At 40.6% G+C, this 13,128-nt stretch overlaps 1 pseudogene; it reads left to right on the top strand.

Annotated features, from left to right (window-relative positions):
• Positions 1-7,696: 7,696 nt before the first annotated feature.
• LOC103213809 overlaps positions 7,697-13,128 on the top strand; it is a 95,554-nt pseudogene continuing 90,122 nt past the window's right edge.

Below are 13,128 nucleotides of genomic sequence, written 5' to 3'. Positions count from 1 at the left end.
CGGCAAACAACAACAACAACAACATCACTACGAAAGTAGATTACCCAATCTTCCTTCCAAGGAGTGGCTGGTGGGTTTGAACCGCCAGCCTTCTGGTTAGCAGTCAAGTGCCTTAGGCACTGCGCCACGAGAGCTCCTAGTTTCACTGTTAGTTACATTCTATTCAAAATCCCTGGATTTAGCAATTATTGCATCCCCAGAATCAAGGACGGTGCCTGGCCTATTGGAAAGTGGTTGATAAACATTAGGCGATGAAGTGAATGATTGCTGCCATTTTTTTTAGAGGAGACACAAAGAGATTAGGCAACTTGTCCAAGATCAGAAAGCTGGTAAAAGGAAACTCAAGGCTCTTAATTCAGGCATTTGGACTGTAAATCAAAGACTCATTGCCCTCGACATCTCCCATGTTCTTGTGGTGGGTGTTCAGTCAAGGTCTGGGACTGAATTGCACATGGCTATCATTCATACAACGTTGCAACAGGCCCAGAGGGACAAACAGGATTGTACCAAAACTGACCTTTGCTTCAGCCCATCAGTCCTCAACTCAGGAGGTGGTTTGTTATATATGTTTTGGGTGTGTTGTTAGTTGCCATGGAATCAGCGACAGAGTGAAATATTGCCCAGTCCTAGTTCATCTCCAATGATCATTGCCGTGGTTGTGGCTACTGTGTCAATCCATTTCATTAAGGGCTTCTCTTTTTGTCACTGACCTTCTTCTTTACCAAGCACAGTATGTTTTACTTGCAATTGGCCTTTCCTGATGACATGTACAAAGTAAGTGAACTGAAGCCTCACCATCCTCACTTCAAAGTAACATTCCCATTGTATTTCTTCTAAGACTGATTTGTTCGATTTTTTTGGCAATGCATGTGTATTCAATATTCTTTACCATTATCACAGATTAAAGTTGAACTCTTGGGTCATCCAACCCTTGGACTTCTATGTCACTATGAGATGTGGATTAGGATGGCCTCGGGCCTAAGGCAGTCGCCTGCCAAGGACAAGGCTGGCAGTTCAAACCCACCAGCTGCTCCCTGCAGGGTAGACTGCGCTGTCTCTTGCTAGGAGCTCTGATAGCATAGTACCTAAGGCACTTGACTGCTAACCAGAAGGCTGGCAGTTCAAATCCACCAGCCACTCCTCAGAAGGAAGGTTGGGCAATCTACTTCCATAGTGATATCACCTTGGAAACCCAAGGAGGGGTCGCTATAAGTCGGGTCCAACTCGACAGCACATAACAACAACAACAACGACATAGTACTAGGAGATAATGTACGAAATGTGGATTTTAATCAACTGAGTTTGGGATCAGAAACATACTATATCCTCTTTAGAGAATAATAATGGATATTAATATATTGAAGTCTCTTAGAAACCCCACAGTAATAAAACACATTTACATTGCTGAACCTGGCATTTCTCAAGCTTATTTGACTCAGAAAACATTTTTGTCTTCCATCTTTACAACACACTTTGGAAAACACCATTGATAGCGAGTGTTGGCTCAGATCTAATGAAAAGCCTGCAGTAAAGTCACCATTTTCCTCTCAAAACTGGCAAAATAGCAAACAATGAAGTACAGGACACTTACATACAAAGTCCTCTTAAATGGAAAACCATAGCCTGCAAAAGTCTTTTTCCAAAGAATTTCTCACTTGTATTATTTCAAAGTATAAAATTATGCATAACCAACAATTTTCCAGATGAGGGGCTTTAGCAAATGGCATTTCATGTATCTCCAAATTTTTCAGTTCAATAAGCAGATCACATCAACAACTTCCCTGTCCCTAAACTTATAAAAATGTAAAAATAAAGTATGACTAGGCCTCAGATATATCAATGATCATGAAGATGGGCAACATTTTGTCCTGTTACATATAAGGTCACCTCGAGTCAGAGCCAATTCTACAGCAACTAACAACAAGTGATTCTCTAAAATGACACATAACAATTAAAAAAAAAAAAAAAAAGGCAAAGCAGTGGAGGGTTTTGGAAAAAGGAAAAGCATATGGATTGAAAAATCCTCTTGGGATTGCCCATTTCATTTCTTATTCATGTTATTTCTATCTTCTCCTTCTTTTTCTTTGTTAAATTTGCCAGTGGTTTGTTGATTTTATTGACCTTTTCAAATAACCAATTTCTAGTCTCACTGATTCTTTTCTTTTTTCAATTTTTTTGGGTGCAAAAAAAGCAGATTTGTTTTACTCTCAACAGTTCATGCACATTTGGTTTCACAGTAGTCTTATTGATACTTTCTATTGTTTCTCTATTTCACTTATTTCCACTCTAATCTTTACTATTACTTTTCTTCTGGTGACTGTAGGCTTTTTGTTTGGTTTTTGTATTGGTCTTTCTCTAAATGTTGGAGATATCAGGTTAATATGTTGATTTTGGTCCTTCTTTATCTATGTGAGTGTTCACTGCTATAAACTGCCCTCTGAGCACTGTTTTCTCTTGTCCTAAAGATTTTGGTATGTTCTGTTTTCATTCTTGTTTGAGTCCAGGAATTTTTTAAATTCATTTTTTGTTTTCTATTACCCAGTTGTTTTTGAGGAGGATGTTGTTCACCTTCAATGTGTTTGCTTTTTTTTTTATTATTATTTGATTTTCTTACTTTGAGAATTTAAATATTGGCCAGAGGAGTGAGCCACTATTGTTTTGCAACGGATTTGCCCAATGCAATACATTGTCTGATTTCTTGGCTGCTACTTCCATAGGCATTGATTGTGGATCCAAGTAAAATGAAATCCCTTGTTGTTGTTGTTGCTGTGTGCCATCGAGTTGGCCCCGACTCATAGCGACCCCTCCTTGGGTTTCCTAGGCAGTATCACTACAGAAGTAGATTGCCCCATCTTCCTTCCGAGGAGTGGCTGGTGGGTTTGAACCACCAGCCTTCTGGTTAGCAGTCAAGTGCCTGAGCCACTATGCTCTGGCAACTTCAATATTTTCTCCATTTATCATGATGTTGCTTATTGTTCCAGTTGTGAGGATCAACAATTGCCTAGACTTATCCAATTTCATTCCCTCTATTTTAGTTCAAAACTTTGCTGCCTCTAACCTGGACATTTCTAGTAATCCTTAACTGGTTTCTTTTTTCCATTTTCTATCAAGTATCATTCACCTTACAACCTCTTGTAGAATAATTTTCTTGATGATTAAAAGATTTTGTCTCTTCCTGGATCAAAGGAGAGGCTCACTTCTCAGCCAGGTATTTAAATTCTCTATAATTTAAATTGAAGTCCCTGAGTGGTGCAAACAGTTAAAACACTAAGCTGGTGATGGAAATGATAGTGGTTTGAATCTGCCCAGAGATGCCTTGCAAGAAAAATGTGGAGATCTATTTTTAAAAAATCAGCCATTGAAAACCCTATGGAGCACATTTCTACTCTGACAGACAGGGAGTTGCCATGAGAGAGAATCAATTGAATAGAACAATTTAAATTAAATCTTTTCAGCCTTTTTTCCTAAGACGGATTTTACTACTGTTCTGGTTACCTAGTGCTGCTCTGACAAGAATATACCACAAATGGGAAGGCCTTAACAAATAGGAGTTTATTTTTACAATTTGGAGGCTTTAAGTCCAAGTTCAAAGTGCCAGGCTCTAGGGGCTGGGTGAAAGTCCCTGGACCTTGGGCTTCAGCTCTGCCTCTTGCTCCCAGCCCATTGAAGCTAGAGGCATCTCTTCACTCAGGCAGCTACTGGCTGCTGAGGCTAAAAAGCCCAAGGTCAACTGATAAAATGGCACAGTCCCAATGTTACCAAACCACATGGCAGGCCATTCATTCAAGTCCACTATAATTCCCAAGGTTGGCAGAGTATGGCAGGCTGCTGAACAACGACATGGCTACTTGCAGGGTCCAAGCGTGCCATAAACTAGAGATCATTCCCCAAGGATTCTACTTATATACAGGAAGCAGACCACATTCCCTAAGACAGCTACTCAGTTGCTCATAGTAGATACCACCATGGAGTTGATTACCAGTCTCATCATTAGGAATACTACATCCAGCTGCCCAGCCATTCAACCAGGCCCAGCCAAGTTGACACACAAACTGAACTACCACAACTACTGTATGTTCTACACAAGCTGAACTTACCATTTCCAACAGGGGTCTTAAAATTTCCTGTAGCTCTGCTTTGCCCATATGGTTGCCATTTTAGTGTGTCTAAATTGCTTCCATTGTTTAGACCCAGCCAAAATGCTGACTCCTCCAGGAAGCCCTTCTATATTGCCTAGCCAAAGCAATCTCTCCCTTTTCTGAACACATACTATACTGTGTATTACATGTTTTATAACACCACTTTCTTTCTTCTGTCATATCTATTTACTTACATATTAGATTTCCTGTATGGTGCTGTAAGATCCTACAATAGGAGAATCCTTGCATGGTTCAGTTTTCTATTCACCACAGTGTTCTGTATATATAAGAAAAACTCATTAAATGTTAGTAAGATTGAGACCTAAAAATATTTGTGTTTCTGCTAACTTCACTCTGAAATCTAAATCTCATTATTCTAAAAAATGTTCTAAGTATCTCTTTGGAAATTCTTGTTGTATTCTTGTAAGATGCTGTTATGTTGCTTCTAACTCATAGCAAACCTGTGAAAAACAGAATATAACACTGCCTGGTTCTTTGCCATCCTCACAATCATTGCCATGTTTGAGCCCATTGTCACAGCCACTGTATCAACCCATCTCATTGAAGATCTTCCCATTTTTTGCTGACAGTCTACTTTACCAAGCATGATGTCCTTCTTCATGGATTGGTCCCTTCTGGCAACATGACCAAAGTACAAGAGACAAAATTTGGCCATTCTTGCTTCTGAATTCTTAGTTCATAGAAAAATAAAATCTGATTTTACTGGGCAAAACTCTGTTTGTTTTGACTGAAGACATTCATCCAGGACCCCCAAGACAAGCCCAAAAGAGCCCCCTCCCTCCATGTTCCACCTCATGATGAGAATAGTCCCTTCTTCATGCTGTGAGAATGACTTACCAATAGCAGCAGTTGTACCTACTTAACAATAAGTAGACTTCACATGGACAAGGGCATCTTACCTGAGAAAATTCATCAGACAACACTGCAGAGTTTCACTGATGCTGGAGAAAACCCTTTCTTATCCTGCTTCATCTGGATCTTTATTAAGTTTCCTAGGGTCTAGTTTCAGGGTGGCACAAATGGTTTACACTTGACTACTAACACAAAGGTTGGTGATTGAAACCATCCCAGTGATGCTACAAAAGAAAGTCCAGACAATCTGTTTCCATAAAGATTACAGCCAAGAAAACTCTATGGAGCAGTTTCACTCTACATATAGGGTTGCTGTGAGTCAGAATGAACTAAACAACAATGGGTTCAGTTTGGGCTTTGGTAAGAGCTTTCAAAACCACTCCTCTGGAGTATCTCAGTTGTAAGTCATAGGTACACAGAGGTACCCTATAAGAAGCATGACGCAAAGAGAGAAAGTAACGGGTATAGAATGGTAGTCAGCCCTTATTAGCTGTTTTATACCAGGACCACTCTTTCCAAGAAACTAAAAAAAAAAAAAAAAAATCACTGCACCTCAAAAAACAGAGAGTTAAAAAGTTTAACTCCCTATATGAATTTAGCTGAGTGGCCCTTGAAATGAATTGTTTGTCTTGGTGGAAAAGAAGAAACCCTTAGTTCACCTAAAGAAGAGGTCATTCCAAATTCCATGTTTGGTTAGCTTCATCTCTGAATGTATTTTTCACTCTTTTTAAAGCAGTCTCTGCAGCTGACCAGAGCAATTCTCAGATAATAAGTGGTGAAAATTCTCACATGATCTTCACAGGCATGCTTTTCTCCTTTTGTTAGTGCTTTGTCAATAGCATTTGGCAGGGGGAAATGAGAATTTTCCCATTTCCCACTAAATGCCATTAAATAAGAATTTTTTTCCTGTGTTAACACACATGATTTTGCCTTCAAAAACTTCTTATGTTTCCTGAGACCAAGTTGATTCTCCAAAGATCTGCAACTTAGTCATTTGTATTGTGCTGATCAAGTGCATTCTTATTTTTCTCTTTAGAAGACTACATTATTTTCAACAGTTCAATACAAATCTATGCCCGAGTAAATTTAAAAAAATTTAGACTAGAGAAAGAGCATATTATAAGCTCACTTTACTTTTATGTTAAGCTACATCCTCTCACTATTTATGACATTAATCATGCATAAAATTATTCAATAAGAGACTGATAGAGCTGAATATATTTACATGTTTGTTGTTAATTTTGTCTCTTTTTAGAAAATACTTTGAGCAAATTTTATATCATGAAACATGGGTAAACAATTTATTTGACAAGTTATCAGTCACCTTGACATTTAACTAATATAGATTTTGAAAATGGGGGTTGTCACTAATTGTGGTCTGATTTGATAAAAATAGTAAACCTTCATTTTGTCACTTTGCTTTTACTGCACAGGTTATGTGTGATTATTCTCAGTCAGGACTGGCTTCATGGGCATGTGATGTACATCATCATGCAGGGCCCTGTGCTCAGAAGGGCCCCATGTTTGGTTCAGTGCTGTGCTGGAGTCCCTGGGTGGCATAGTTGATTAAGTGCTAGACTGCTAACCAAAAGATTGGTAGTTTGAATCGTCCCAGAGGCAACTTGAAAGAAAGACCTGACAATCTACTTCTAATAGGTGACAGCCATTAAATATCACATGAAGTGCAGTTGTACTTTGAATCACATGGGGCCACCATGAGTTGGAATCAACTCAATTGTGGTCATCATCTTGAAATTCTTAATAATTTCATTTTTCAACTTGTGTTTTGTGGGTGAAATTAGATGGGACAGTGAAGCATGCACTTGAGCAGTCTTAAGAAATACATGCAATATCCCTGTCAGCCACCATTGCTTGTCACGTAGCATTCATGGTGCCCCATGAGCACAGAATTCTGGTAGCCCCTCTCATGGGAGTTCAGTAGGACTCAAAGCAAGTATAAGATTAGCAGATTACATCTATGACCGAGTAAATGGGAGGCACTGACAGCCCTGAGAAGCCATGCTTTCTGTTCAAACCAGACACATAAATGACCAAAAAGTCCAATTACATCCTTTCTTACTCCTGTTACTTCCCCATTTTAACCAAAACCAAGCCAGTTGCTGCTGAGTGTATTGTGATTCCATGTGTTTCCATAGGATTTCTACGGCTGTGATCTTTCAGAAGTAGGTAACTAGGCTTTTCTTCTGAGTCACCTCAGGGTGGATTTGAACTGCCAACCTTGGTTAATAGTCAATTACTTCACCGTTTGCATCATCCAGGTATATCCCTGTGGATAGTTTTTGACTTATGTTGAAAATGGTGACATGGAAGGAAAAGTAAAGATAGTTTCTTTTCCTTTCAATCTTTCCTCATTCATCAGCAAGCCAAAGACAAACAACAGTGCTAGAAACTGCTTGCGTTAAAAAGTGAAACAAAAGCAGATGAGTTGATTTGTGCAGTGTTTCCATTGTTCTGGTAATACATAAGTGTGTACAAGCTACAAAATACAATTGTGTAATTTTGGTGATTCTGAATGTAGGGTAATGGTCTTATTTTTACATTTAAAAATGATAGTATGAGAGCCAAAGAGCTGCCGCAGAGCGGCTTGAGCCAGGTGCCACCTCCGATGATGCCATAGAGTCATGTCCAGAGCCAACCTTAATACAGTAGATTCTATCTACCAGGACCAGTGAGAAGAGAAATTTGAAAAGATGTCCCTATTTATGAAGACAATGCCATCAGAAATTGATCCCAAACACAGTCCTGACTTGGCTTACCTCCACTCAATTATTTTTGATGATGAATGATTGCCAGATGAATAGGCCAAGACCTATCAAGATAAGGCCAATGATTACTTAAAAAAAAAAAAGAAAAAAAAAAAAAAAACAGTTATTTCATATATGGAAGTGTTAATGAAGAAATGTACAGATTGGAATTTTAATGTTATCATTTATACCAACTGGGCAGTACCACTGTACTATCTGGGTAATTTTCATTCTTTTCTCAGGATGTAACAGTTGCCAGAAAGTTAAAAGCCTGTTAGCTCAAAGCAAGATAGCTCATACCACCTGAAGCTATAAATCCTTGCTGAGGCTATGAGCTTGTGCAATGAGGGGCTGCAAATAGATGCCAGAGAAGAGGCTTCTGGACATGCAAGCAAAAGTAGACATGCTGAAGAAAACTGAACAGAGGATTGTAAAGAAAACAAAGTTAAAACAGAGAAGGAGCAGAATCGGACTGAGACTTTAATCCAGGCCATAAAGGCTAGGAATATTAGGTTAGTCTTCAAAGCTGCTGGTGAGGATGAAGATTGAGCCTCAGAAAGTTTGGTGAGATTTTCCTGCATGGGCTCAGGTCTGAGAACCCCTACAGAGCCAGAGTGAGTCTAGATGACCAGGGCAGGCTGTGTGTGGAGTATGCCCAATCAGACTTCATCTCTGCTCCAGGTTTACTGATCATCTAATGGAGCTCTTGTAGCATAGTGCCTAAGGCACTTGACTGCTAACCAGAAGGCTTCCAGTTCAAACCGTCTAGCCACTCCTCGGAAGGAAGACTGGGCAATCTACTTCTGTAGAGATACTTCCTCAGAAACCCAAGGAAGGGTCACTATGAGTTGAAATCAACTTGATGGCAGTGAGGTTTCTTTTTAGTTATTAAAAATAAAGTTTTAAAGAAGATATTCAGTCACCTAGTTTGTTACTCTGGTAGCCTAGTGCCTAAGGCATTTGACTGCTAACCAGACGGCTGGCGGTTCAAACCCACCACCCACTCCTCGGAAGGAAGATGGGACAATCTACTTCCGTAGTGATACTGCCTCGGAAACCCAAGGAGGGGTCGCTATGAGTCGGGTCCAACTGGACAGCACATAACAACAACAACAACAATGGTGGCGTGTGGCGAAACAGTTTCTTGGGACTTTGAGCAAAAAAATACTGCCATAATAATTTAGAGATGTATTTGGAAGGTAAGAGTCTCTGGGTGGTGCAGGTAAATACTGAGCAACTAATTGAAAGGTTGGCGATTCGAATCCCCCAGAGGCACCTCAGAAGAAAGCGCAGGCAAGGTCACAGCCATGAAAGCCCTATGGAGCACAGTTCTACTCTGAAACACACAGGGGTCACCACGACTCAGAATCTACTCAATAGCAGCTGGGTACTCTGATGATGAGGAACTAGTGCCTCTAGAGATCATCTCACTGCAAATGCTGTAGCACCCCAGGTCCTTTGTAAAAACCCCGACAGCAACATTTTTGTCTGTGTAGGATCCCCTCTTTTTTTTTTTTTTCAAGAATGATCTGCAAGGGAGGAAGGTGTACCAGGTAAAATGACTAAGGCAGGCTGTGAGAGTCAGGCCCCTTAACCATCTCCTTCACCCTCCTGGGGCTTGAGTCCAGTACAATTGGTTCAGCTCTGAAATGATCTTTCTGTCACTCTGGGACTAAACCGAAAAACAAAACCAAACTCACTGCCATCAAGTCAGATCCGATTCATAGCGACCCCTGTTTGGGTTTCTGAGGCGATATCACTACAGAAGTAGATTGCCCAATCTTCCTTCTGAGGAGTGGCTGGTGGGTTTGAACCGCCAGCCTTCTGGTTAGCTGTCAAATGCCTTAGGCACTGTACCACCAAAGCTCCTAGCCTTCCTAATATATTTGACTCAGGGAGTTGCTACTGGCTTCCCTAAACTGTAGCTTCTCTGGCCAAAGTGTTGAGTGCCAGCTGGTCTTCACTTTCCTCTGCTGACACAAAACTCTGTGCCTTTGTCATGCCATCCTTGGACTCACTACAAACTAGCTGGGCTAACTACCAGCCTCTCCCTCGAAAGGAAGCATCTACTGCAGTTACTAGAGTGCCTGACCTGGTGACTAACTGGCCTGGAGAACTTACTCCAGATCCAGTGCCATAGTTCTAAACCTTCGTAGAGTTAGAGAAGCAATGTGGAGAAGCAGCCCCTCAAATCCTTCTTATTCACAGAAACAAATTGTGCATATACCTTTAAGGCATTTATTGAAGCCTGAAGGCCCTGGTCCTGGCCCTGGCCCCTAGCTATTTTGTGAACACAGATGTAGTGCAGTAAGATGGGACCAGGAAAGTCAGATGTTGTTTCTCCATTTATAAATGCCATACAAACAGGTCCTCAGTGCTCCTAAAAAAACTACCAATGTTCCTGATCTGGGAAAGACAGAGATCTGTGACAGACTTGGGCTGTGGCTTCTGAATTGATCTCCAGTTTTTATCTTCCAGGATTTTGTGTCCTGGGTATCACATATAGTTTGTGCTCTACCACTAACCTAAAGGAAGGTGGTTTAAACCCAACAAGTGTCACCATGGAAGAAAGGCCTAGTGATCTGTTTCTGTAAGGATTATAGCTAAGAAAACCCTATGGAACACATTTAGACTCTGTAAAACAACATGAGGCCATCATGAGTTGGAATCAACTCCATGCCATAGTGGGTAAGGCATTTGGCTGTTAATCAAAAGGTCGGCAGTTCAAACACACCACCAACTGCTCCATGGGAGGAAAATGAGGCAATCTACTTTTGTAAAGATTTATAGCCGTATAAACCTAGTGGAGCTCTGATGGGATAGTGGTTAAGGAATTTGAGTGCTAACCAAAAGGTTAGTGGTCCAAACCCACCAACCATTCTGTAGAAGGAAGGTAGGGCAATCTACTTCTGTAAAGATTTACCACCTCAGAAACCCAAAGGGGGTCACTATGAGTCGGTGCTGACTTTTAGTATGTTGGGTCATTGTCATTATATTTTTGTCTACACTTGCCTTTGTTCATCATTAGAAGATTTTATGTATCCTTGCCCACAGTCACTTGACTTCTTATAACACTTATCCCAGGGATGCTTCACTAACATTGGGCTTGGCCATGTGACTTGATTCCAACAAGATGTGAGCAGATATGACTTGTACCATGTTCAAAGGAGCCATTGCATAGTTTTTGTTTATTTTCAGTTGCCAAAGAGTTGTATCCTACTCATGGTGACCCCACACATGTCAGAGTAGAACTGGGCTCTGCAGGTTTTTCAATGGCTGATTTTTCAGAAGTAGAATGTCAGCTTTTTCTTCCAGAACACCTTTGGATGGACTTGAAGCTCCATCCTTTCAATTTGCAGCCAAGCGTGTTAACATTTGCACCACACAGGCACTCTATTGCATGCTGGGCTCATGCTGTAGTCCCTCTGGCATGAAAACACATGTCCCAAATAAGGGCTCCTTCTTCAGCCTAGATCCCATAATGATAAGACACGTGGAGCAGAACTGAAACAGCTGCCCCTCAGCCAATGATTGTAACATGAATGAAGAATAAACGTTTACCTTAGTGAACACTGAGATTTGGGGTTGTTCATTTCTATAGCAAAGCTGCTTAATACATATTAAACTGAAACCAGCTGTTGACCTTAAGATTAACTAATTTGGGGTGGGGTGGAAATAACTGACATTGTACAATATAAATATGAATGGTAACATTCATGCTAATAATTTAATTTTTTTATTTTTCTTCGCTTGGAATAACATTAAATATCAAACAAAACCATGACAAGTTGAGAGAGAGAGAGACTATGGAAAGAAGAAACAAGTATTATGTTTTAATATGTTCAACAGCATATTTTTCCTGCTTTTTGAACAACAAGCTCAGTATATTCAATTTGTATTGTTGTGTGCCATTGAGTCAGTTCTGACTCAAAGCAAAGGTCAAAGTAGAACTGTCTCGTAGGATTTCCTGGTGACTCAGTGGTTCAGCACTCGGCTGCTAACCAAAAGATCAGAGGTTCCAACCCAGCAGCAACTCCGCAGGAGAAAGATATGGCAGTCTGCTTCTGAAAATATTGCAGCCTTTGAAACCCTATGGGGCAGTTCCACTCTATCCTTTAAGGTGGCTATGAGTCAGAATGGACTCAATGGCAGCAGGCTTGGGTTTTGGTTAATCTTTACAGAAGCAGATCTCCAGATCTTTTCTCCCACAGAGCCCCTGGGTGGGTTTCGACCACTGACCTTTTACTTAGCAGTCTAGAGCTTAACCATTTTGCCAGCAGGGTTCCTTCAATTTGTATTAAACCTCATAAATTATGTAGCCAGCTTGCTCTAAGCTCCAGGGTATGAAATCAATTAACCAATCACTCCTAACAGCATATTTGCAGTAGAGCATTGGTTAGTATTGATATTGATCAGAAGGGATTATTTGATAGCTTAAAAGTGGGAGTTTCAGAAGAACTGGAAATCAGCATATTGTTACTAGGTGCCATCAAGTCAGCTCCAACTCATAGCGACCCTGTGTACAACAGAATGTAACACTGCCTGGTTCTGTACTAACCTCACAATCCTTGCTATACCTGAGCCTATTGTTGCTCCCACTGTGTCATTCCATCTCATTGAGGGTCTTCACCTTTTTCCTTGACCCTCCACTTTACCAAGCATGACATCCTTCTCCAGGGAATAGTCCTTTCTGACAACATGACAAAAGTAGGTGAGATGAAATCTGGCCATTCTCACTTCCAAGGATCATTCTGTCTGCACTTCCTCCAGGACAGATTTGTCCATTCTTCTGGCAGTCAATAGTACTTTCAGTATTCTTCCCCAACACCACAACTCAAAAGTATCAACTCTTCTTCGGTCTTCCTTATTCATTGTCCAGCTTTCACATGCATATGAGGCTATTGAAAATGCCATGGCTTGGATTAGATGCACCTTAGTCTCCAAAGAGACATCCTTGCTCTTCAGCATTTTAAAGAGGTCTTTTGCAGCAAATCTACCCAGTGCAAAACGTCATCTGATGTCTTGATTGCTGTTCCCATTGGTGTTGATTGTGGGACCAATTAATATGAAATCTTTTTTTTATACATACTTTTTATTGTGATTTGGGTGAAAATTTATAGAGCAAACCCACTTTCCATACAACAGTTCACATACACTTTGTCTCATGACATTGACCACAATTTACCACAATGCAACATCTCCCTTCATACTTCCTCCAGATAGTTACCTCTTCCCAGTGTCCATCCCTCCATGCATTCCTGCCCCCTGAGCTGTCTCCCTGTGCATAAGCAGCACTTCTTTCTCCTATGATTGTTCTCTCCAAGGAGTGTATCTAACTCAGGTAAATGTTC

The sequence above is a fragment of the Orycteropus afer genome, unplaced genomic scaffold (genome assembly GCF_000298275.1).
Source record: "Orycteropus afer afer isolate SDZICR_OR568_19922 unplaced genomic scaffold, OryAfe1.0 scaffold00017, whole genome shotgun sequence".
Taxonomy (NCBI): domain Eukaryota; kingdom Metazoa; phylum Chordata; class Mammalia; order Tubulidentata; family Orycteropodidae; genus Orycteropus; species Orycteropus afer.
Note: the sequence above shows the minus strand (reverse complement) of the source record. Positions and strands in the feature narration are given on the sequence as shown.